The following is a 26,078-nucleotide window of genomic DNA, read 5'->3' as shown; positions in this document are numbered from 1 at the left end:
CTCCCTCCGTCCGAAAATACTTGTCGGAGGAATGGATGTATCTAGACGTATTTTAGTTCTAACGGAGGGAGTACAATATATGTTTTGACACAAAGATTCAACACCACTCATATGTTTACTCAATGTATTTTCCCACGATTTCTAGAAGCGTGTAAATATATTTTTTATTGAACTTTCTTCGGCACACCCTCCTAGAAAAGTTGATGGATTTCAATGCAGATTAAATGTGAAGATTAGATAGGTACCCTTAAATAAATAAGATAACATAGTCATTTGTATCTAAATCAATCTAGCAGGCTAAGGCTCCGTTTGGAAGCAATGTTTTTGTAAAACTTCAGTATTCCGATACTACAGTTTTTTATACCAATGACAATGAATACTGTAGTTTATGAAAACAACAGTTTTTTAAAGTATTGTGGAAACAATGGCATGTTTGGCGATCAAAGTATACATCGTTGTAATAGGCCACCACAAAGACAAGGCTTTTGTTGCGTTTCTCAGTTTTTTAAAAAGAGTTCCCAACCACTTTTTTTAATACTGCAAAAATACTACAATTTTGTGGATACTGTAGTTTATAATACTACAATTTTAACTAGAGCAAAACACCTCAAAGTATTTAAAACCATAGTATTTTAAAATACTGTAGTATTGTTGAAATACTTTAAAAATACTTTGCAACCAAACACAGCCTAATATGATAATCGCCTTTTTAGAGTAACTTTAAAATTCATGCAAATTTTTAAGAGGTGCACCGAAGGAAAAAAACTTTTTTATTTTTAATAGAAGGATCATTGGGCACGGGGGAGAAAATGCACTCCACTCGTAGATATCAAGGAAAAAGCCTTAAAAAAAGATATCAAGGAAAAAGCCTTAAAAAAATATAAGGAAAAAAAATTCCAGTCCACTCCATCTGTCGCGTCAAAATCACAGTCCGGCCACTTTCCCCACCGCACAACCCTCGTGCGACTGCTCTTGACTGGAGTCAAGCCTCGAGTGCTGACCCGTCGTCGTCTTCTCCGCCTGTCCGCAAGCCCGTGTGGACTCGCCATGGAGGAGGCAACGGAGCCTCACCACCCGGTCCTGCAGGGGGTTCTAGACGGCAACCTCCGCCTCCTCAAAGGTACTAGCAACAACCAGCCCTTACTACTGCTCCTGCCCCTCCTGTCCGTAGTCCGTACCCTTAGGGTTCCTCTCCTCATTCGGCTCGATCATCATCTGCCCAGAGATGGCGGGCGTCGTGGCGGACGACGGCATCTGGTCGCGCGCGCTGGTTCTGGCGGCCATGGAGGGGCGGCTGGACGTCTGCCGGTGCCTCGTCGAGGACCTCCGCGTCGACGTCAACCAGCGCACCTTCTCAGGTTCATTTGGTTCCCTTCTCTCCGCGTCAATTTCGCACCTCCTAGTACCTTGCTTCGGTCTATTGAGATGCCGAAAGCGCACGCTGCTGGCTGATCTAAACAGTAACTGATCAGGGGCCTTCTCTATGAATAAACCGTATTTGTTCAATGTAGGACCTTTATTTGTTTCCTGGCCTCCTGGTGTTTATTTATTTATTTATTTTGCAGGTGATACAGCTCTGGCATTTCTGCATCTTATGGGACAGCTGCTATCACAAAATATCTTCTAGATCGTGGCGCTGATCCAACTTTAGTTGGTGCCCTGTGGCCACCTCTTCATGGCGCTGCAATGAATGGTATCCCCTCTTCTAATCTCCGCAGCTCTCCGTTGCCCATGACGTTAGATTTTTATTTACTCCCTCCGTCTAGGTGTGTAAGTCATCTTACGAAAACCAAATAATCCCAAAACACTTAGACGCGGTACATTAACTCTCATCTCGTTTTTTGTTTTGTGACATCAACCAATAAGAGATGTGGGTCATGCATGCTTTAAATGATTTGAGACTACCAAACACGACATACATTGGTTAGTTCGTTGCATGCATTGTTATTAATTAGCAAAAACATATTAAGTTCTCTCGTTTCCCCTCCACCTTGGTCACGGTGCGCAACGTAAGATGACTTACACACCTAGACGGAGGGAGTACTAGTATTGACATCCACTGACGTTCAGACATATGTGATTTGGTCGGTGGAACAAACAAGAAACACCAAGTTTCTGTAGAACAACTTTGAGGATTGGAATCTATAATACCTAAATAATTCATCCCCACTAACCTATTTTTCTTGACATGCAAACTATCCACCTCAGCAGCCTTGCCACATCATCACTTACACTTTATTATTTTTGCCATGGAGCTCATCACGTCAGCATTGAATCATACTCCCTTCGTTCCTAAATATTTGTCTTTCTAAAGATTTCAAATGTACTACTACATACGGATATATATAGACATATTTTAGAGTATAGATTCAATTATTTCGTTTCGTATGTAGTCACTTGTTGAAATGTCTAAAAAACAAATATTTAGGAACGGAGTGAGTATGAATCAACTCTCTGGAAACGGAAGAGGCCTTTTTGGTCTTCTGTAACATAAGAGTCGGTGTACTAACCGATAAAAGAAGTCCGACGGAAGCCCAGCCCATCGCTCCATTACACCTCATGCATTTCCCACCGATAAAAAAGGGACCGATCTTTTCCCCATGCCTCACGATGTCGTTCTGTTTGGGCTTCTCTTACGGTTTCGCCGCCGGCCTCCCCAAGCCGGTAGTAGACCCTCGACCCCGGGTGCTCCTCGCGGCGGCTGCACTGGACGACGCATCGGACGCGGCCATCCCCGTCGCAGCTCCAGTTCGTGCGGGATCCAGCAGCCGCTCCCTCATGCCTTTCCTAGGCCCTGTGTCATCCTCGCGGCAGCGGCATCGAACGCGGCAGGCGTTGCCATCCCCATCGCTGCACCAGTTCGTGCGACATCCAGCATACGCAGAGAACGCGGCGGACGTGGCCATCCCAGTTGTTGCCCCAGTTCGTGCGGGATCCAGCAGGATGACCTCGGGAAGGATCAGGTCCATGGCCGTATTCATGTTCTACTGTCACTGCTGCAAGGACACTCGAGGTGCTAAGGCTCACGTCAATGAGGCAGATGGTGATGATGTAAGGAATCAGATCCAATTCTTAGGAGAAGTCATGCAGCCTCGAATTGTCTTTGGTCGCCGGCGGGCGTGGCCTCTCGCACTTTTGGACGGCTTCTTTGCCCTGCCGCCCGAGCTTCAGGTTGCACGCACGTCAGAAGCTGAGTTGCTCTGTTAGTCCTGTACCAGGGTCCGAGGATGGCATGTCAGCTACGGCAAGGAAGGAGGCAAGTTTCTCTCTACATTCATCCTCTGCAGGTCTATTCTTCTTTACAGTCTATATGATTGAATAGAATATATGCGCGATTTGTTATGGCCGACGTTGCAGGATAATTAAGTATTGTATTAATTTTGAGGTTCTCTTCTACTATATGTTTTGTTTACCATTACATGCAGTCTGAAACTCTGAATGTTATGCTTACAACAGGTTCTTGGTACTACTGTCTTCGAACATTTTCAAGCTTAAGAAATGGCAAACTAAAGTTTATCAGTGCAACGGACAAGCTGGGAAACTTTATGATGCTATCACCAATTCATTTTGAGCATACATATATAGTAGTTTTTTATTCTTGGTGATCAAAATGCGGATGACTTAAGGTACCAAGTGATGTTCTAAACTATTTTGCACTTACCTATGTTCTTTTACATACATATGCTCATTTTCTACTCATGTTCATATAGCAAAATCTCATCAAAACATTTGCGAGCAATTCCCGCAGCAACGCGCGGGGTATCATCTAGTATAAAGCAATTTGCTTTCCAGTACTCTGTTACTAAGTGTTATTAATCTGGCCTTGTTTGCTCATAAATTCATGTTTTTTTTTGCTACTGCCTATATTTGGATTGAAAACCAACGAGAAGTCAAATATTCTAAACCATACTGCATTTGGAAATTTGGTCCGGGACATGATCATTGGAACTGGTGGTTATCACATTTGAAGGCTTCTACATTTATTTTTACCTTTTGCAAAATAAGCTTATCTTGCTGAATTTTCTACAAACTTTATTTCTAGGAGAATGTGAAATACTAGAACTGCTGCTTTCAGCTGGAATTGATGTGGATTGTTTCGATTCTGTGTACAGGACCCCATTGCATGCTGCCGCTGCTGTTGGTCAAGGTGGCGCGGTGAATATTTTGTTGGAGCATCATGCAGATGTAAGTCACCACTTTCTCGGGGTTCTCTCCTTGGCCGCGCAAAAGGAAATCCTAGGCCCTAAGCGACTGTGTCTCCAGTCCGTAACTATCATGCATTGGAATGAGAAATGGTAATATTGCGGTCCGTCAGTACTTGCACTCTACCTAAACCAAAAGAGTTTATGTTGGCACAAAGCAAAACATTTATACAATGTTTGACCATAAGCAATTCTCTTGAAAGTGAAACATGCTCATTTCCTCAGAATTGCTGTAAATACATGTCTATTTTCTATAGATAAATCAAGAATCCTTGCTTGTTTTCCATTGATAAATGCCAATATATGTAACACACAATAGGCTTATTTTATTTCCTCTCTACTCTGTTTTTTGCAAGTGAAGAAATTGATATTTTTACCTTCCACAGCCTAATCAGATTCTCAACCTTCATAGCACCCCGCTAAATCTGTCCATACTTTCCAAATCGCTGGAATGTGTGAAGCTACTCATTAAAGTCAGTAATCTTTCTTCATTTATGGAGCTTCCTTTAGTGCAGTCTATAGATCCAGCTTCATTTCTTGGCGCGTACATTTTCTGCAGATGACATCTCAAGCATTTACTCAAATGAAACTATGATTTATTTACACAGGCTGGTGCTGATGTGAATAAAATTGACCATAGTGGTTATACTTACCTGATGGTAGCTGCGGACATTGGCTTACCTGGTATCATGAAGTGCTTACTAGATGCTGGTGCTAACCCCGATATTCCTGATCCAGTGAGTCACTGAGTCTTATATTGTTTCCTCCTCCTCTGCCTTCGTGATCTACTTTTAATGCATATTCTTTGTTGGTATTTGGCTGAATGTTTTTGCCTCAGTGGGGACATGTTAGGTTCTAGGTAGAGGCAAAATGAACGTAGACCCACATGTTTACCGTGTAGTGAGCACATCACCATTATAATGTTTTGCACTGCTATGGTCAGTAGAGATCTGCTGCAGTTCTTCTAGGTGTTGAACTTTCCATTTGCTGCCCATGGAAGACTGGCATAGGGCTCTCTGCTCTTTGTTTTTGCAGGAATCCTTAGTAATCACCATCGTGTATAATTATCTCTTTGCGGAGTGCCTTGCAGAATTTTCATATTTTTTTTATTTTTCAATCGAGAAATTCTCCAGCTTCATTGCCTTGTCAACTAGACACATAATGCTAATTTTTGCAAAGACTTCAATGTATGTTGTTGTGTTGATGGCATATTCTTTGTATTCTGTTTTGACAAATTAATGCAATCTAAAAAAACACATTTGTGTGAGCTTTGGATTATTATTTTTCTATTTTTACAGGAGTTAACCTTACCTACATTTTCTGAATTTAGTGGAGAAGTATGGACAACACTGTTCCGTCATTTGTCCTTGCATTTTGATTTACTCAAAGCCCATCTAGCCATTTGGTTGATATTGTAGACTTTGAATCGTAACTATTAATGTTGAAATTCTTTGCTAGCACACTGGATATTCTATTTAATGATAATGAAACATGAAATCAACCATCTCATTTACTCTTTGCAGTTTGGTACAACTGCAATTGAAATTGCTGCCCTCGGAGGCAGAAGGGATATGGTTGAGATGTTATTTCCTTTAGCTTCTACCATTTCAACGTTGCCGGATTGGAGTGTTGATGGAATTATTTGTCATGTGAAATCATGTGGTTTGAAGCCGAAGGTATGTAGTTCCTTCTACAGTCACTTACAGTTCCATAATACTCAAATATTTGAGCAACAAGTAATTTTGGACGGAGGGAGTATTATGTTTCGGTCTTATATGACTTTGCTATTAGCCGGCGTGTTTTTGTGTGCGTTTGTTGGTGTTGGCTGTGTGCATCCTAGCTATGCAGAGGCTGGGTGTGTGCTCTTTGGGTTTGTATCCTCTTGATGCTCCTTTTTGAGCTAATAAAATCCACTATTTGTCGAAAATTAGTCTTCCATTCTTCTGCTGCTGTGCTCATGCAGTAATGCGTTCTAATCCTCTATATCTAAATAGCAAGCCTCCTAACTCATTTCTCTCAACATACAAACATGCCACCTCATCATGCAACATGCATGAGAATAGGTCCGCCTCAACATGCAACCATGCATAGAAAAAAGCCCGCTTTAACATGCAAATTTGCATGAGAATTTAATATTTTTTTTGCAATTACTCCCTCCGGTCCTTTTTAGTCCGCATATAAGATTTGTCTGAAGTCAAACCTCGTAAAGTTTGACCAACTTTAAAAAAACATTAACATTCACATTGTGAAATGGATATCACTAGATGCGTCATGAGTTAAATTTTCATATTGTACAACATTATCATGGTAGATGCTGATATTTTTTCATATAAATATGGTCAAACTTTATGAATTTTGACTTTAGACAAATCTTATATGCAGAGTAAAAAGGACCAGAGGGAGTATAAAATAATCAAACACAATAAGTTATATGTATTTTTTTTTTGTTTTAGTTCCCATACAACCAAATCTCATTGAAACATATTGCAAAACATTCATGCAACAACATGCAGGTATCATCTAGTGATATATATTCATAATAAAGGAAAAATGTTATGGATAAGCGCCCCAGGTTTGAGGATGTTTTGATGTCATCGCTAGGGACTAAGATTCCAAGTGAAGCTTCTTTTCGCTGTTTGTTCTGTATATATGTCTTGACCAAAAATATTTTTTGATCAGGATATACATCTATGTGTAAAGAAAAGAGCTGAACTGCAATTGCAAGCTACAGAGGCTTTAAGAGAAAGGAATATATGATAGCGGCAGAGCTATATACTTGTGTAAGTCAGTGAGCCTAGATGATTATGATAGTTACGGTTTCAATTATACACATGCTTGCAATTGCTGAAATGTATGCAAGAAAAGTAATAACCATTCTTGCTATGTACTTCACATTTTGAAGAGCCCAAAAAGGTTCAATCCTAGTCAACTGTTCAGTGAAACAAAGCGCAGATTTGCATGGACTCTAGCTGCATGCTCTAGCAGTTGTTTTGCGTGTCTGTCCTCAAAATATGGTTTGGATTGTGCTCACAGTTGCTATTATCATCCAGTTATATTAGCAGCTACACCTGATCTCCTTCTTTAGTATATGTTCTAATCTTTATGCATAAACCACTTACCCAAACTTCCAGTCAGTCGGAATAGCTAGTGGCTGATGATATTTTTTGAATACTTGTAAAAAAATTGGAGCTTCATGCAAAATGATAATAAAGTAACATGTATGTGGTTTTGTGGTCTTCCAGTAACTTGCGATCTCGCACACACACACACACACACACACACACACACACACACACACACACACACACACACACACACACACACACATATATATATATATGGTATTTCTTTATTAAAAATAACTTAATGGAAGGTGACCATGGCAGATTACTTACCTATATAAAAACCTGCGTATATTTTAGTAAGAGAAATCATGTGGCATGTGCACATCCAAAAAGGTATTCAAAATTCTGAAAGTGTATATTTAATTTGTAAGAAAATCAGTATATTTTTCCATGTATCTTTCGTGAAAATTCTGTAAAAAATATTGTATTTGATTTCATGAAAATGAACGGTTTCTCTCTGACTCGATCTGGATTATTGGCAATGTTGGGGTGTTAATGAAAATGTTGCTACTGTGTTATCTGTTATGTTAACTCCCTTGTAGTAATAAAATCTGCATGTGATTGGTCTACTGTAGGCAATGAATTTTGAGCCAAGTGCAGAAGATCTTGCAATCCTCCTAGCAAATAGGAGTTTCTGTCTGCTGCGCTCGGGAAGAGGAAAAGACGCTCTCTCCGATGCTACTAGGTGCACAATGTTGCGACCTCGCTGGCCCAAAGGTTACTATCGACTAGGGGCAGCCTTAATGTTTCTAGAGGTAAAATGAGCAAATTAATTGCGATCATTTTCTTTTTTGACCATGAAATTGATCATCCTCTGGTGTCTACTCATAGGACTATGAAGACGCGTCTCGGGCGTTTGCGGATGGCTTGGAACTGGATCCTGCAAATGCTGTCATTGCAAATGCTCTAAGGTAAGAATTTTTTTTGAAGCTCTATGGTAATTGTTGCATGTGTTCATGTTGCAAGGAATCCTGTGCAGCCCGACCTGCTTGATCACTTTGATAAATTGATAAACTGTTTCTGTATCTTGATATGCCTTTGTTATGACCAATCTCTGGAAAACGAGCCGTATAGATGTCTCACCCTCACATTGCTTACCCCCGAAACATTTTTCGTTGCAGGGAAGCCCAAGAGGCAGTGAAGAACCCTCCTTGCACCGGAGAGCTGGGGTGCCTTAGCCCACTTGGGATCAGACGTTCCTGGTGAAGTTGAGGCTCTCTTCTGTTGCTATCTCCAGGGTATGCATGCCTGTTATTCTCTTTTGGAGCCGTCCCAAGAATGCAAATGTCTTGTGCTATTGTGGACTTCATGGGGTACTGACTGATGGTGTGGTGTAAATATGGCTGAATGCACTCGATCTGTAGTACTAGTATTTTTTTTTTGCGAACACGCAAAAGACTTGCGTGTCGATATATTAGAGCGAGAAGGATTTACAAGGTGTTACAGACCCCACAACGGGGTTGGGAGAACGGCAGTGCACTAGTGGTAACAACTAGGTGCCTTCTATCCCACTTAATCATTTATCTCAAGAAGGATTGCAACCCCACAGCGCCAGCTTTACTCCATAAGTCGGCTTCAGCCACAATGCCGGTGCACACGTGCGCGGCCGTGCCCAGCGAGTTGTCAAATGTCCGGGCGTTGCGCTCGATCCATAGGCTCCACACGATGAGGAGCACGATGCTGTCGAAACCTTTGCGTGCCAGTTTTGAGAGTCGGCGACGAGCGTCAGGCCACCATTCCTGCAGGGCGTCCATTTGCGGCGTCCTGTGAACTACTAGGTTGCAGCGCGGAAGTATGGCCGTCCAAACCTCGCGCGAGAACGAGCATCCCACTGCAATGTGGTCCGCCGTTTCCTGGGCGTTTGAACACAAAGCGCAGGTACCGTTCGCGGATAGTCCATGGCGATGTCGTCGGTCGGCAGTCCATAGCCGATCCTGTATCGTTAGCCAAGCGTTCATCTTGCACTTGGCCGGTGCCCAGGACTTCCATATTAGGTGGCGCAAGGTAATCTCTCCAATCCAATGAAGTAGGCATGGTAAGCAGTGGATGCAGAGTAGACTCCATCGCTCGTCCACTTCCAGACCTGACGATCCGGACTGTCCTCTGTCAACGCAACTCCCTGCAGCCGATTCAGGAGGTCGATGCACTCAGCGAGAAGGTGAGCACGCCAACGACGTCGCGTACCCAGCCATGTCCAATGAGGGCCTGGCGCACCGTAGTCGTGTCTCACCTTGATGGGTCCGTGGCCGCGAGCAGCCGCGGGGCAAAGGAGCCAATGTCCTGTCGGTCGAGCCATCGATCACGCCAGAATTTGGCGACTTCGCCATTGCCGATGTTAACCGTCGTGGACGCATGGAGTAGGGACTCGATCGGCTCTTCGCGAGTGACTCAATCGGGCGACAGATTCTGTCCCAAGCCACAAGGCACTGGCCCCCGTTCACTGAGTCGGACCCGGCCCAGAGGAAAGCCCGAATCTTTTGCTCGAAAGTCTTCATGAACCATGATGGGAGCTCCATGGCGATCGAGTGGAAGGCCGGATTGCTGCCAGAACCACTTTGACAAGTACCAAACGGCCAGTGCGATACATCAGGCGCGCCTTCCATGTGGGTATGCGATTGAGGATCTTGTCGAGGACTGGTTGCAGCGCTGCCTTTGACGGGAGCTTGTAGGATAAGGGGAGCCCCAGGTATCGGCACGGGAAGTGGGCGACCTGGCACGGGAAGGCATCACTGATGACCTGGAGATGTTGCGGCTCGCAACGAATCGGCGACACAGAGCACTTGCCGTAGTTGGTGACCATGTCCGAGGCCCCTGCGAACGCATCAAGAATGGCCCGCGTGGTGCCCAGGTCGTTGGCTGATGGCCTTAGGAACACACTGCGACATCGTTCGCGTAGAGCGATGCGCGGTGACGGATCGTCGGACAGGGGAGTGGCGCCAGCATCCCCTCTTAGTCCCCCTTTCACTGTTGACAAAATGTCGGACTGGTTGGTTATATCGTGCGTGAACCATTGCCCTCTCTACCTGTGAAATTCACTTATCTTCCATTCCCAGATATCACTTGGGGAGATATGCATCTGCCGGTGTGTAGTACGTACATTAGAATGCCGCAGAGAACGGAAAGACGGTGCATATATACATACACATACCTATCGAGGACCGAGGGAGGATTCTAGGCGAATTCAGCACATCTATTGCCATTGCATATTGCCGAGTGGTGAATTCAACCAGACAAGCTCCATATTAGATGCTTTCATGAGTGTCTTAGTTTCTATCGTGTTATTGCTCTTCGAGCCTACCTTGTAACATGTTGCAGTGTACCTTTGTAAGGACCTGTATCCGTATTAGTTTAAAGTTAGACGCTCCTTGTACCTATTTTCTAGAAAAATTAGTAGAACCAAAGTTAAATTAGGGCCTAATTAGTGGCATAAGAAGCGACGTTCGGCGAACCTGAGGAGTAGTGTAGGGTGACATGTAACAAGGTGGTAGTCTTGGCACGTAATTAATTAATATTTAATGGACAAATTAATTAATATATAATGAAAACCATTTGTGAGGAAAGATACATGAATGCTTCAATGGGCGGGCTATTTTGAGCTAACGCGTAGAGGTAGCCCACACGGTCGATTCTTACCAAGATGTACTTCCCACTTTTAGAATGGAACACATGATCCATACTTTTTTTTAGGGAAACTTTCATAAAATGCATGTATCAAAATTCAGAAAAAAATGTGGCAATTTTTAGAATTTTCAGCACTTGGATGTTCAAAATGAACTTTAAAAAACAATTTTAATATTAAAAAAAATTAAAGTTGAGATTTTTTGAAACTTGAACTTTCAAAATTTTGACTTTTGACCTTTCATTTTTTTGAACTTTACACATGAAAAGGGAAAAGCTGGAAAATGCCACGTAGATGGGCCGGAACCGTGTGTGCAGCCAACTGTTCCCGCACGTGCTTGCGTACCCCCCCCCCCCCCCCCCCCCCACTGTCGCGTACGACAACGGCTTCCTGCGCCCCCACCATGACGAGTGTGCCAAAAAGCGCGTCCGAATAACGCTATCCAGTGCGCTCTGATGCTTGCGTGGGGTTGCATTTAAATGTGGAGGAGTGGTTTCGTTCTCGAAGGTTCACCTAGTCAAGTTACCAAAAGAAACTCATTTACACACTTTTTCCAAAAAAACATGACAATATTTCTACACATACATTGATTTTGTGCTAACATATTCCAGGTATAGCCCACGCGGTTGATTCTTACAAAGGTGCACTTTCCACTTTTTGAATGGCGCACAAGATCCATACTTTTCTTTAGGGCAACTTTCATAAAAGCGTTTATCAAAATTCAGAAAAATTTGTGGCAATTTTAAGAATTTTGAACATTTGGATATTCAAAATGAACTTAAAAAGAATTTGAATGTTAAAAAAATTATCAAAGTTGAGATTTTTCAAAACTTGAACTTTCAAAAATCCGACTTGTGATATTTTTTAGCTTCCATTTTTTTAACTTTACATAAGAAAAGGGAAAGCTGGAAAATGCTACACGGGTAGGCCCCCCTCTTGATCTGGCACTGTGTGTGTAGCCAAATGTTGCCGCACGTGCATGTGTGCCCCCTCCCCATCCCACACCCGCGTACGACGACGGCTTCCGGCGCCTTCCACGTTCTTGACCCCCACCATGACGAGTGTACCGCAAAAAAAGTGCGTCCGAACAACCCTACCCAGTGTGCTTCCATGCTTGATTGAGGCTGCGTGGAGGAGTGGTTTCGTTCTCGCAGATTCACGTGGCCAAATTACCAAAAGAACTTCCAAAAAAACATAACAATACTTCTACATATAGGTTGCTTTTGTGCTACCACGTGCTGGGTAGCCCGCATGGTCGATTCTTACGAAGGTGTACTTTCCACTTTTTGAATGGCGCACATGATCTATACTTTTCTTTGGGGACACTTTCATAAAATGCATGTATCAAAATTCAGGAAATTTTGTTTTAGATTTTTGAACATTTGAATATTCAAAATGAATAAAAAGGTCTTTGATGTTAAAAAATTGAAGTTGAGATTTTTTTGAAACTTGAAAAAATTCCGACTTGTGATATATTTTAACTTCCATTTTTGTACTTTACACAAGAAAAGGGAAAGTTGGAAAATGCCACGCAGGTAGGCCCCACCTCTTCATCCGGTACCGCGTGTGTAGCCAACTGCTGCCGGACGTGCTTGCGTGCCCCCTCCCCTCACCACTCCCGCATACGACGACGACGACTTCCTGCGCCTTCCACATTCCTGGCCCCCACCATGACGAGTGTGCCGCAAAAAAATGTGCGTCCAAATAAACCTATCTATTGCGCTCGCATGCTTGACTGGGGCTGCATTAAACTGTTGAGGAGCGGTTTCATTCACGAAGTTTCACATGGTCAAGTTACCAAAAAACTTCATTTACACACTTTTTCCAAAAAACATGACAATATTTCTACATATACATTGATTTTGTGCTAACATGTGCGAAGTAGCCCACTTGGTCGATTCTTACAAAGGTGTACTTTCCACCTTTTGAATGGCGCACAAGATCCATACTTTTCTTTGCGGCAACTTTCATAAAATGCATGTATCGAATTTCAAAAAGTTTTGTGGCAATTTTAATAATTGAGAACATTTTGGTATTCAAAATGAACTTTAAAAAACATTTTAAATGTTAAAAAAATAAAGTTGAGATTTTTCAAAACTTGAACTTTCTAAATCCGACTTGTGATATTTTTTAACTTTCATTTTCTGAACTTAACACAAGAAAAAGGAAAGCCGGAAAGTACTACGTGAGTAGGACCCCCTCTTGATCCGGTACTGTATGTGTAGCCAATTGTTGCCACACGTGCTCGCGTGCCCCTCCCCATCCCACTCCCGCATACGACGACTGCTTCCGGCGCCTTCCACGTTCCTGGTCCCCATCATGACGAGTGTGCCGAAAAAAGTGCATCCAAAAAACCCTACCAAGTGTGCTCCCATTCTTGACTGAGGGTGTGTGGAGGAGCGGTTTCGTTCTCGAAGGTTCACGTGGCCGAATTACCAACAAAATTTAGTTTACACACTTTTTCCAAAAAAAACATTACAATATTTCTACGTATACATTGATTTTGTGCTACCACGTGTCGGGTTGCCCTCACGGTCGATTCTTACCAAGATGTACTTTCCACTTTTTGAATGGCGCACATGATCCATACTTTTCTTTGGGGACACTTTCATAAGATGCTAGTATCAAAATTCAGAATTTCTTATTTAGATTTTTGAGCATTTGAATATTCAAAATGAACTTTAAAAACGTTTTTAATGTTAATAAAAACTAAAGTTGAGATTTTTTAAAACTTGAAAAAATCCGGACTTGTGATTTTGTTTAACTTTCATTTTTTGTACTTTACACAAGAAAAGAGAAAGTTGGGAAATGCCACATGGGAAGGCCCCACCTCTTCTTCCGGTACCGCGTGTGTAGCGAACTGTTGCTGCACATGCTTGCATGCCCCCTCCCTCACCACTCTCGCGTACGATGATGGCTTCCCGCGCCTTCCACGTTCCTGGCTCCACCATGACGAGTGTGCCGCAAAATAAGCACATCCAAATAACCCTATCTAGTGCACTCCCATGCTTGACTGGGGCTGCATTAAACTGTGGAGGGCAGTTTCATTCTCGAAGTTTCACGTGGTCAAGTTACCAAAAAAACTCATTTACACACTTTTTCCGAAAAATAACATGACAATATTTCTACATATACATTGATTTTGTGCTAACATGTGCCAGGTAGCCCGCGTGATCGATTCTTACAACGCACAAGATCCATACTTTTCTTTAGGGCAACTTTCATAAAATGCATGTATCGAAATTCAGAAAGTTTTGTGGCAATTTAAAGAATTTTGAACATTTGGATATTCAAAATGAACTTACAAAACATTTTAAATGTTAAAAAAATATATTAAAGTTCAGATTTTTCAAAATTTGAACTTTCAACAATCCGACTTGTGATATTTTTTAACTTCCATTTTTTGAACTTTACACAAGAAAAAGGAAAGCTGGAAATACTATGCGGGTAGGACCCCCCTCTTGATCCGGTACTATGTGTGTAGCCAACTGTTGCCGCACGTGCTTGCGTGCCCCTCCCATCCCACTCCTGCGTACAACGACGACTTCCGGCCCCTTTGCTACTTGTGAGCTACCTTGTGATTTTCCCCGAAGAGGAGAGGGGACGCAGCACAATAAAGATAAGTATTTCCCTTAATCCCCTTGAACTTGTTTTTTCACGTTGCAATTAGTTTTAAAAATTCCAGAACTGGGCGCAATAGTTTTTGTTTTTTCATAGAATGAAGTCAACTATCAACCAAATCATTCCAAAGGCTTTACTTGGCACACACACTAAATTAAACATAAAAAGCAATCGTAATAGTAGCATAATTGTGTGAACACTCAAAAATAGAAAAGAAAACAAGAAAAATAAGATAACTCTTGGGTTGCCTCCCAACAAGCTCTATTGTTTTAAGCCCCTAGCTAGGCGTAATGCAAAGTTTCAAGTATTGTCATCCTTTGTTTCCAAATCCTTTTTTATCGAGTCATCCAAAAATTTCCTCATTAGTTCTCTACTCTCATGTTCTTCTTTTCTAGTGGAAGAACTTAAATATTGAAAGGGACTTTGCTCGGTAATTTTAACGTTTGTTACTTCAAACTCCGAATCATCACCATAGATATCCTCATATAGAACATGTATTTCATCATCAATATGATCTCTAGCTGTACACTCAAACCAATCATCACTAAACCCTTCATCAATCCCCTTAGTTATCCACCCAAATTTATCACAAGTATGGTGGTACAAAGTTTTAATAATTTCAGCATAAGGGACTCTTCTCCTAAGATTTTCACCATACGCAAAATAATCTTTAGATTCCAACCTACGTTTAGTGTCTTTGTCATGAAGAATTTCTCCTATAGGAGGATGCTCAAAATCTATCTTACAAAATGCAAAGATGTCATGAGCTTCCTGAATTATATAGTCAAATTCATGCATAAGGATAATAGTTGCAATTTTTTTAATTTTAGGATCATGGATATCGGGAAGTTCATATAATATCTTTTGTAAGGCCGGATGAATATGCAAAAAAAAATCTTTCTAACTTAACCAAAAGCATATCAATAGCATTCACATAGCAATTTGTTTTATCTAGAATAGATCCTTTAATTATTGGTATGACTCCCGTGCAATTAAAGAACTCTTGAATAATATCCTTCCCAATAATATTCCCGCTACCCACATGATATGTTTTAGTTTTCAAATTTGTGGGAGCTTTGTTTTCCGGAGGGTCATGATTAATATCAAAAAAAATTAAGTTTCTCCTAAGACATTCACTAGCACTATCTTCACTAGCTCTTTCAACAATAACCTTCTCAAACTTAGACATGATAGCAACTTAAAGAAAGCAAACGAGCAAACAAAAACATTTTTGTGTTTTTGTATATATTTTTATGATAAGTGGGTGAGATGAAAACAAGAGGCAAAGTCAAATAAAAAAGGAAAATAAAAAGTAGAGCAAGTAGATGATAGTTTGTGGGAAGGTACTTGATAGGTTTTGATGATGTCTCCCCATCAACAGCGCCAAAAATTCTTCCTGCTACTTGTGAGTTGCGTTGTGATTTTCCCCGAAGAGGAGAGGAGATGCAACACAGTAGAGATAAGTATTTCCCTCAGTGAGAACCAAGGTATCAATCCAGTAGGAGAATCACGCAAAGCCTCATGAACAACACCTGCACACACAAAAGCAAATACTTGCACCCAACGTGGGCAAGAGGGTTCTCAATCCCCTTGAACTCGTTACTTGCAAGGAGCAAATCTTGTATAGGTAGATGGATAAATTGCAAAACAAAATAAAAAGAGATAAAATTGGAGCAAGAATATTTTGGTTTTTATATGATTAAAGTAGACCCCGGGGCCATAGTTTTCACTAGAGCTTCTCTCTCGAACACATAACATACGGTGGGTGAACAAATTACTGTTGGGCAATTGATAGAAAAGCGCATAGTTATGACGACATTCAAGGCAATGATCATGTGTATAGGCATCACGTCCGAGACAAGTAGACCAACTCCTGCCTGCATCTACTACTATTACTCCACCAATCGACCGCTATCCAGCATGCATCTATGGTATTAAGTTCATGAAAAACAGAGTAACGCCTTAAGCAAGATGACATGATGTAGACAAAGTAAACCCAATCAATATGAATAAACCCCGTCGTTTTACCCTTAATGGCAACGATACTAATATGTGTCTTGTCCCCTTCTGTCATTGGGATATAGAGCACCAGAAGATTGAACCCATTACAAAGCACCTGTCCCACCGAAGATAAATCAATCTAGTCGGCCAAACCAAACGGATAGATCGGAGAGAAATATAAAGCTATAACAATCATGCATAATAAAGTTCAGAAAAGATTCCATTACTTATCATAAATATTCAGATCATAAACCCACAATTCATCGGATCCCAACAAACACACCGCAAAATAAGATTACATCAGATAGAACTCCAAGAACATTGAGGAGAACATTGTATTGAAGATCAAAGAGAGAGAAGAAGCCATCTAGCCACTAGCTATGGACCCGTAGGTCTGTGGTGAACTACTCACACATCATCAGAAGGCAGCAAGGATGATGTAGAAGCCCTCCGTGACCGATTCCCCCTTTGGCAGATTACCGGAAAAGGCCTCCAGATGTGATCACGGAAGAACAGAAACTTGGGGCGGTGGAAAAAGGGTTTTGGGTGACTCTCTGTTGGTTTCTCGATTTTAGAGAATTAATAGAGTTGGAATTAGGTCAGACGGGGCCACGGGGGGCCCACAAGGCAATAGGGGGCACACCCTGTTGCCTTGCCATCTATTCTCCTCCCTAAGCTTCTAGTTTCTCTCTTGTCCAGAAAAAAATCGTCAAAAAGTTTCGTAGCGTTTGGACTCCGTTTGTTACCGATTTCCTCGAAAAGCAAAAGCAAGCAGAAGACAATAACTAGCACTTGGCACTGGGTTAATAGGTTAGTCCCAAAAGTGATATAAAATTGCACAAAAGTTATAGAAAATATCCAAGATTGATACTATAATAGCATGAAACAATGTAAAATTATAGATGCGTTGGAGACGTATCTGCCTTCCATGTTCCTGGCCCCCACCATGACGAGTGTGCCGCGAAAAAAGTGCGTCCAACAACCCTACCAAGTGTGCTCCCATGCTTGACTGAGGGTGCATGGAGGAGCGGTTTCGTTCTCGAACGTTCACATGGCCAAATTACCAAAAAAAACTAATTTACACATTTTTTCCAAAAAACATGACAATATTTCTACATATACATTGATTTTTCTGTTACCACGTGTCGGGTAGCCCGCATGGTCGATTCTTACCAAGGTGTACTTTCCACTTTTTAAATGGCGCACATGATCCATACTTCTCTTTGGTAAACTTTCATAAAATGCATGTACCAAAATTTAGATTTTTAAAGTTTTTTTTGAACATTTGAATATTCAAAATGAACTTTAAAAACATTTTTAATGTTAAAAAAGTTAAAGTTGAGATTTTTTGAAACTTGAAAAAATTCCGACTTGTGATATTTTTTAACTTTCATTTTTTGTACTTTACACAAGAAAAGGGGAAGTTGGAAAATGCCATGCGGGTAGGCCCCACCTCTTCATCCGGTACCTCGTGTGTAGCCATCTATTGCTGCACGTGCTTGCGTGCCCCTCCCCCACCACTCCCGCGTATGACGACGGCTTCCTGCGCTTTCCACAGTCCCAACCCCCACCATGACGAGTGTGCCACAAAATAAGCGCATCCAAATAACCCTATCCAGTGCTCTCCCATGCTTGACTAGGGCTACATTAAACTGTGCAGGAGCGGTTTCATTCTCGAAGTTTCGCGTGGTCGAGTTACCAAAAAAAATCATTTACACACTTTTTCCAAAAACATATGACATTATTTCTACATATACATTGATTTTGTGCTAACATGTGCCAGGTAGCCCGTGCAATCGGTTCTTACAAAGGTGTACTATCTACTTTTTCAATGGTGCACAAGATCCATACTTCTCTTTAGTGCAACTTTGATAAAATGCATGCATCGAAATTCAGAAAGTTTTGTGGCAATTTTAAGAATTTTGAACATTTGGATATTTAAAAATGAACTTAAAAACAATTTAACTGTTAAAAATTCCAAGTTGAGATTTTTCAAAATTTGAACTTTCAAAAATCCGGCTTGCAATATTTTTCAACTTTAAATTTTTGAAATTTACACAAGAAAAAGGAAAGCTGGAAAATGCTACGCGGGTAGGACCCCTCTTGATCCGGTACTGTGTGTGTAGCCAACTGTTGCCGCACGTGCTTGCATGCCCCCTCCCCATCCCACTCCCGCGTATGACGATGGCTTCCGGTGCCTTCCACGTTCTTGGCCCCCAGCATGACGAGTGTGCCCCAACAAGAGCGCGGCCAAATAACACTATGTAGTGTGCTCCCATGCTTGACTGGGGCCACATTAAACTGTGGTGGAGCGGTTTCGTTCTCGAAGTTTCACGTGGTCAAGATACCAAAAAAACTCATTTACACACTTTTTCCAAAGAAAACATGACAGCATTTCTACATATACATTGATTTTGTGATAACATGTGCCAGGTAGCCCGCACGTTGATTCTTACAAAGGTGCACTTTCCACTTTTTGAATGGCACACAAGATCCATACTTTTCTTTAGGGCAACTTTCATAAAATGCATGTATCGAAATTCAGAAAGTTTTGTGGCAATTTTAAGAATTTTGAACATTTGGATATTCAAAATGAACTTAAAAAACATTTTAAATGCTAACAAATTAAAGTTGAGAATTTTCAAAACTTGAGCTTTCAAAAATTCGACTTGTGATATTTTTTAAGTTTCATCTTTTGAACTTTACACAAGAAAAAAGGAAAGCATGGAAATGCTCCATGGGTAGGCCCCTGTCTTGATCCGGTACTGTGTGTAGCCAATTGTTGCCACACGTTCTTGCATGTCCCCTCCCCATCCCACTTGTGACACCCTGGTTTTGAACCAGGTGAATATGCCTACCTCCGAGTGACACCCATGAAAGGAGTTAAGAGATTTCAGACTCGAGGAAAGCTTGCACCAAGATACATTTGCCCGTTCCCGGTCATGTCCAAGGTTGGTACAGTGGCATATCAACTGGAACTTCCTCCCAAGTTGTTGGAAGTACACGATGTCTTCCACGTATCACAGTTACGAAGGTGTATCTCACCGCTAGAGAAACAAACTGATGTGGCAGAAATAGAGCTTGCTAAGGATCCGACTTATGAAGAGAAACCATTCCGAATACTGGATGAGATGGAAATAGTCACCCGCAGCAAGTCAGTTAAGTTTTACAAGGTGCAGTGGGAACACCATACCGAGAATGAAGCTACCTGGGAAATAGAGGACTTTTTGAGGACAACATATCCTGAAATGTTTCCCGAGCAGCCGAATTTCGAGGACAAGATTCATCCTAAGGGGGGGGGGGAGGTTTGTGACACCCTGGTTTTGCTACTTTTCTTTCTCTGTAGTTTGTTGCAAATTTGGTTTGAATCCGAGTTTTTGAATTAACTCATTTGGACTTAGCACTTGGGCATTATTTTGATTTTCACCCAAGTGACTCCCCTCACTCCCAAAAACATCTCTTGCTCTCATATCTTTCAAAATAGTGCCATGGGAATATTTTTCTCAAAGGCAAAGTATTCATTTTCTATTTGAAATTGAATGATTTTCACTTCTGCTCGAAAGCAACCCCTATTGTTCTTGCTCCCAAAAATCTGAGAAAATTCCCAAATACTCTTTGGACCATGCCTCATCATCCTATGCAAAAATATTCCATGGTTATGAGGAGTATTTTTGTTGTAGAAAATCATTTCTATTCTGGTCAGAAATGGTACTTTGTGAAGGAAGTATATTTTTGACTGATCTCGTTGAGCTGAGATTTCTACAGCTTGATGACCTTCCTAACAAACCCTTAACCTCCAAGTTCCAGCTCCTAATTCATTCTAGATTTCACTCAAATGGCAGTAACAATTTCTGTCTAGAAACTTGCGAGGAAGCTCTAGTCATCTCCTGTCGACCTGGCTATGATCCATTACTTCAGAGTGACCCAACACGGACTAGACCCCAGACATGAATTCACAACTCAGGTGCACCGTGTTGCACCAGTGCACGCGGTGACCGCGTGAGTCCAGGGCGACTCGCATGAGTTCGGCGCGCTCTGCGCGTCGGCATTGCCACTGTCCAGCCCTTGCGTCCACCTCTGGCCATTCCAGCATGTCAATCAACATCGCCTACCTCGACTCGTCCCTCCTGACCTCTCCCTAGAGCCCCCCGACGCCGGCGACAGCCACTGCAGACACGGACACGGTGGAGCAGAGGGCACAGTTCACCCGAGTGACCATGTCGTCTCCCTACCGCGTCCTGTGCTTGTCTCCACCCCTCCACTGTGTTCGCATGATCGTCTATGACCCCTCCCATCAACCTGAGACCCTCTCGTCGCCTCTCACCGCTCCAGAACCCTCTCGGGCAATCTCGACCCCTGTCCCGCCTCCGCCTATATATAGAGCACTCCTCGAGCCTCTCTGGCCATCCCAAGCTCCTCCACTGACCTCTAATCATCTAATAGAGCACTGCGGCCAGGCCAGGTGGGCCTCTGGCCGCCGTTCTGCACCAGAGCTCGCCGCGGACCCCCCTCGGCGTTCTGCTTCCTCCGATGCTCTTCGACCTCTCCAAACCCCTCAGGCGTGCTCGTGGCTTCCTCCTGGTCGAGACAGTGCAGCTGGAGCTCTTCTACCTCGCCGGAACCGCAAAGACCGTCCCCTCCGCCGCCGCCTTTGGATAAGATCTCCGCGACGCCATCCGCCCACCTCCATCCATGCTGCTGGTACATACTGCTCCCCTCCGAGAGCCGTGTCCATCCATCCCTTCACCAGCGGCCGCCGTGGCCTCCTTGCCGGAGAACCACCGGTGACAGAGCTGTCGTCCCCTGTTTCTCTCTCTCTCTCTCTCTCTCTCTCTCTCTCTCTCTCTCTCTCTTCTAACCCTGACAGAGGGACCCACCCATCAGCCCCCCTCTCTCTCTCTCCCTGAAGCGGTATAAGTGGAGGCATAATCCCAAAATACGCCTTTGACGTCACCCCCTTCTGTTTATTCTAGAAATTCAATTTAAATCAGAAATTTGACCCAACTTTGACCAGCTATAACTTTTATTCTATAAGTCCAAATAGTTGATTCTTTTTGCATTGGTTTTGTCTTGAGCTCCTATTTCAGCATGCAAAATTTGAGAATTTTGCTTGCTGTAGATATTTTCTAGTGCATTAAAATGTGTTATGTGACATTTTCTTTATGCCATTTTAATTATTTTCAGAAGGAACTTTCTGGACCCTCCTCTGAACTAAGGCAAGCCATCACAAATATTTGCAAGAGTGACATTTCAATGACTATGATTTTCACTTGAATATGAACTCATATAATGCATATAGTTATTTAAAATAATTTCACTTGTGCTAGTTTCATGTTCATGCTATGCTTACTGTGTTTACAATAGTATGTGATTGTTTGGTTAAGTTTATGTAGTAGAGTTAATATGATCATGAGCATGTTTACGATGATATTGGTATTATGTTGAAATGGTGCATATGGCTATCCTTACATTTTTCATGGCATACTATGGCTCGGATAAACTTCATTTCAAGTTAAAACATGATGATAATTCAACTTGAACATGCTGCTGATCGAGTCATAGTGCCATGAATCAAGCTTCCCAAGTGCAACAACATTTGCCTTTATGGGAAGGCCCTTCCTCGGTCTGTTGTTATGCCTCTCGCCGGTGCCTCAAACTAGGGAAGGTTATGCGCTTGCGCTACCCTGGTCCGGTAGGCAGACATAGCCTTGTGTGCCCGTAGTTGTTTTGGTACCATTGTCCCCGTTTGGGACCGTTTTGTTTTGCCACGACAGTGGCTGTTGGATGTCCGGAGTGGCATTAGGGCCACCCATGACTTAGCCTAAAGGGGAGTTGGTCGGAGTGGCCGGGAGAGTGTCATGGCAATAGATTGGTTATGTCGAAACGTTGTTGGTCCACCCGAATGGGAGTTCGAGGCCATGGGTTTTGTGGTGTGGGTGCAATGTACTAACCTCTGCAAAGTGTGTTCACTCTATTGATAGCCGCGTCCTCAGTCATGGACACAGTTCATAGTAGGTCACACTATGGGTCAACACAAATAATTAACCTGCACACTAAAGTTATACTTGTAGCAGTGGGTATGATGGTTGAGCTGTCGAAACCACCGAGATGGTTTCTTGTGATCCGAAAGGTGATCACCGTGGTAAGATGGTGTTTGTGGTTACGAGGTAACCAATATGGTAAGCGGGTCCGAGAGGCCCTGATTTCAAGCACTTTCACTTCATGAGTAGCATGTTATGTTCTTGCATATAAACTGCTTAAATATCGTGTTATTGTTTGCCATTGTTGCATTATTTGTTGTGACCTTGCGAGTACATTCAAAGTACTCACCTGGCGTGTCATGCCAGTTTCAGGAGAAGCTGTACCAAAGTTGGAGTTGCATCATGCATCGCAGTCTAGGTCGTGTCCACATTAGTGTCCCTGTGATATGGAGTCCTACTACGTCGTCTTTCCGCTGCCGCGTAGCTGTATCTTGTGTTCGAGGCCCCCTTCATGTTCACTAAATAATGTACATATGTGCAGTAGCACCGTGTGTGCCGCTTGGCCTCGCTACCATCGAACCTATGTTCCCGCAAAGTATCAATAAAGTGGTTATCTTTCCGTACCAAGTTGTTGTGTGCTGCCAGAAGACATGATCTCTGGGCTGGCAATGCAAGGTGAAACGGTTGCTCTGATCCGGGGTGCCACAACACTTGGTATCAGAGCCACACTGACTGTAGGACACCCTAGACGGCCAATGCATTAGTTGAACGGTAGCTAGTCGTCTTGAGTGCTGGTAGTGTATGTTTGCACCTGGTTGTTGCATTGCATGCTTATAGCTTATTTTTATTGCTAACAGATTAATAGTTGTGAGTGTAGATGGCTCCAGTGCCGTACCCGTACCAGTCTGAGCCAGCACCTTACACCTCTCCGCATCTTCTTCGAAACATGTGGCGTCGACTCTACCCTGACGGCGACGACCCGGTGTACCAGATGTACCGGGAGCGACTGGCAGACTCAGTGTACGAGTACCACGCGGAGGTCACCATGCACAACAGCTCTATAACCGGCACCTACACTCGTTCTTCTAGGAGTGGTTTCGCTTATACACTAGATCAAGCAGTTCAGTTCGCTGCATTCGAGGCTCTCGTTGACCTACACTACAACGAGGTCCGGATGTAGACTCATCCAGGTTTCTACTTCTACCCATCCATGTTCGATAATGGATGTATTCACTTCCCTTCCATTGATCCGGCGTGCGACCGTTCATCCATCCACCTCTCTCGTTACATCACTGCTAGTTACCTTCTGCTTTTCGAGTTGCCCCGGGAGCTGACTCGTACTCGTGCAGCTCAGGTTGCCTCTAGATCTGCTTTTGTTCCATCCTCCATCGGGTTTACCCCACTTGTTCCTCCAGCTTCTATTCCGCCAGCTACTCCCGTTACCCCTCAGAGTAACTCAGGCACCTCGACGGTGACTCCCTACGAGTCTCCTGCCGAGTGGACTTTACTTCTCGCTACTCCCGCCGCCCCTATGCTTCAGTCTCACCCAGCACCTGCCCCTGAGGGAGAGCCCTTGAGGCAGTGTTGCCGTGTTTCCTTTAATTTGTAGGTTTCCGTTAATGTCGTCAGTTCAGGATCCGAGACTGAGTCAGGGGAGATCCCAGCAGGAGCTGAGGAGCACTAGTTCTTCAGGAGTAGACGAGGTTGTCATGATGCTTGGTTGTATGAGGGTAGTCGTACTTGTCATGCTATTTCCTTTCATGGATGAGTCTATGTATAATTATGTTGGAACCTTTTATTCGCCTTGGTTTCTCTTCGTCTTTCTTTTGGATTTGTCGCTTGCTTTTCTTACCCATTTATGGATGTTGCTCATCTCGATGCTTCGTATTGGGAAACATAAATAGGATGATAAGAGGAGGTAGCAGCAGCCATGTGAGTGACGATACTCCCGTTCGTCGCTCAGCCAGACAGGCAGGACATTCCCCCGAACCATATCAACCACCACCACCACCTCCACCGCATCCACATACCACAAAGCAGATTATGCGAATGTTCAAAGAAATAAGAAACCAGGATTTGCTTGAATTACTAAAGAGTGTACAGGCTATGGTGGGTCAGAATGGTAATCACTCCAAGAGGTTAGATTTTCAGAGGACTAAGCCACCCAGTTTCAACCAAGTTGTCGACCCTATGGAAGCCGACGATTGGCTGCTGACTATAGAGAAGAAGCTAGAGATTGCTCGCCCCGAAGAAATTGACAAGGTTCCATTCGCTACTCACTATCTCGAAGGAGCCGCTACTATATGGTGGGACAATACTAAAACCATGTGGCCTGCGGACGATGAAATCACTTGGGATAAATTCAAGGACAAGTTCCGCAGGTATCACATTCCCGCCGGTATCATGAAGGTCAAGCAGGGTGAATTTATAGCCATCACCCAAGGGAACCTGTCAGTAAGTGAATATTTAAACAAGTTCAATCACTTGGCTCGTTATTCTCTTTATGATGTGGCCACCGAAGAAAGGAAGATAGACCGATTCCTTGGAGGACTCAATCAGCACCTTCGATGCACAATCAGCACGCTCGACTTTCCAGACTTCAAGACTTTGGTGAACAAGGCTCTTAGCAGAAAGGGAACACAAGCCCGTCCATGATAACAAGTCAGCTTATGACAACCGCAAATGCAAGTTCGAGCCTAAAAAGGACGGACAGACATTTCAGAAGGCTCATACCTGGCAGTAACCTCAGTTTGAGTTCAAGCCAACATGGCAGCAGAATACCAACAAGACCGACAACCGAGTCAAGAATATTGTGGCCAACCCTGTACGGGAGGATTGTCAGCGTAACAACGCATGTTTCACTTGTGGACGGATCGGATACTATGCGATCGAGGCAGTGTCCCAAGAACGACAAGCCGAATGCACCGCTCAAGCCTCAAGTCAACAACATAGAATCCTTCCCCGCGCAGACGCTTATCCAAGGGCAAGTACATCATCTCTCCGTAGAAGAAGCCCAAGAAAACCCCGAAGTGGTCATTGGTATGTTCCCTATTAACAACACACCTGCAACAATTTTATTTGACTTTGGGGCTTCCCATTCTTTTATTTCTGTGGAGTTTCGTTGCCCAAAACTAGTTTTCTTGCTCTCTTCTTGAGAAATTCATGATGATACAATCACTGGTGCGCATCGGTTCTAAACAAACGGTTTTTAACCCCTTTCCGCGACGGCATTTGGAACCTCGCCAAGTGAGTGTGGGCGATAGGGGGGTCCTTCCCACATGACCTAAAAACCGTCGGGGATAGGCCCCCTACAGTGCTCCTACTCGTTTCTACTCGCATTGCCATCGCAGTCGGTATTTTGTGGTGCTACATTTATGATGCGCGGCCCATCACAAACGGTTCATCATTATAGAACGTGTCTGATCCGCGGCCCATCACAAATGGTTCACTGTTAAGAAGATTAGCTAATCGTCGTATGAGTGTCGAACAGGATTACGAAACGTCGGACCGTCGTAACATCATCGTACAC

At 43.2% G+C, this 26,078-nt stretch overlaps 1 long non-coding RNA gene across 3 annotated transcripts; it reads left to right on the top strand.

Annotated features, from left to right (window-relative positions):
- The first annotated feature begins 970 nt into the window (after positions 1-970).
- Positions 971-8,766, top strand: LOC123051634 (uncharacterized). 3 transcript variants are annotated; one of them, XR_006424223.1, is made up of 12 exons: positions 971-1,120; positions 1,224-1,358; positions 1,566-1,693; positions 3,457-3,626; positions 4,113-4,185; positions 4,589-4,675; positions 4,811-4,939; positions 5,726-5,878; positions 6,882-6,982; positions 7,903-8,082; positions 8,159-8,238; positions 8,449-8,766. It is a non-coding gene; the product is annotated as an uncharacterized lncRNA (long non-coding RNA). The 3 variants fall into 3 exon arrangements; XR_006424224.1 differs by having other exon boundaries at positions 4,113-4,295; XR_006424225.1 differs by lacking the exon at positions 4,589-4,675.
- Positions 8,767-26,078: the final 17,312 nt, after the last annotated feature.

Source organism: Triticum aestivum, chromosome 2D (assembly GCF_018294505.1).
Source record: "Triticum aestivum cultivar Chinese Spring chromosome 2D, IWGSC CS RefSeq v2.1, whole genome shotgun sequence".
In the NCBI taxonomy this organism is placed as follows: Eukaryota; Viridiplantae; Streptophyta; class Magnoliopsida; order Poales; family Poaceae; genus Triticum; species Triticum aestivum.
This window is presented reverse-complemented; position numbering and strand designations above follow the sequence as displayed.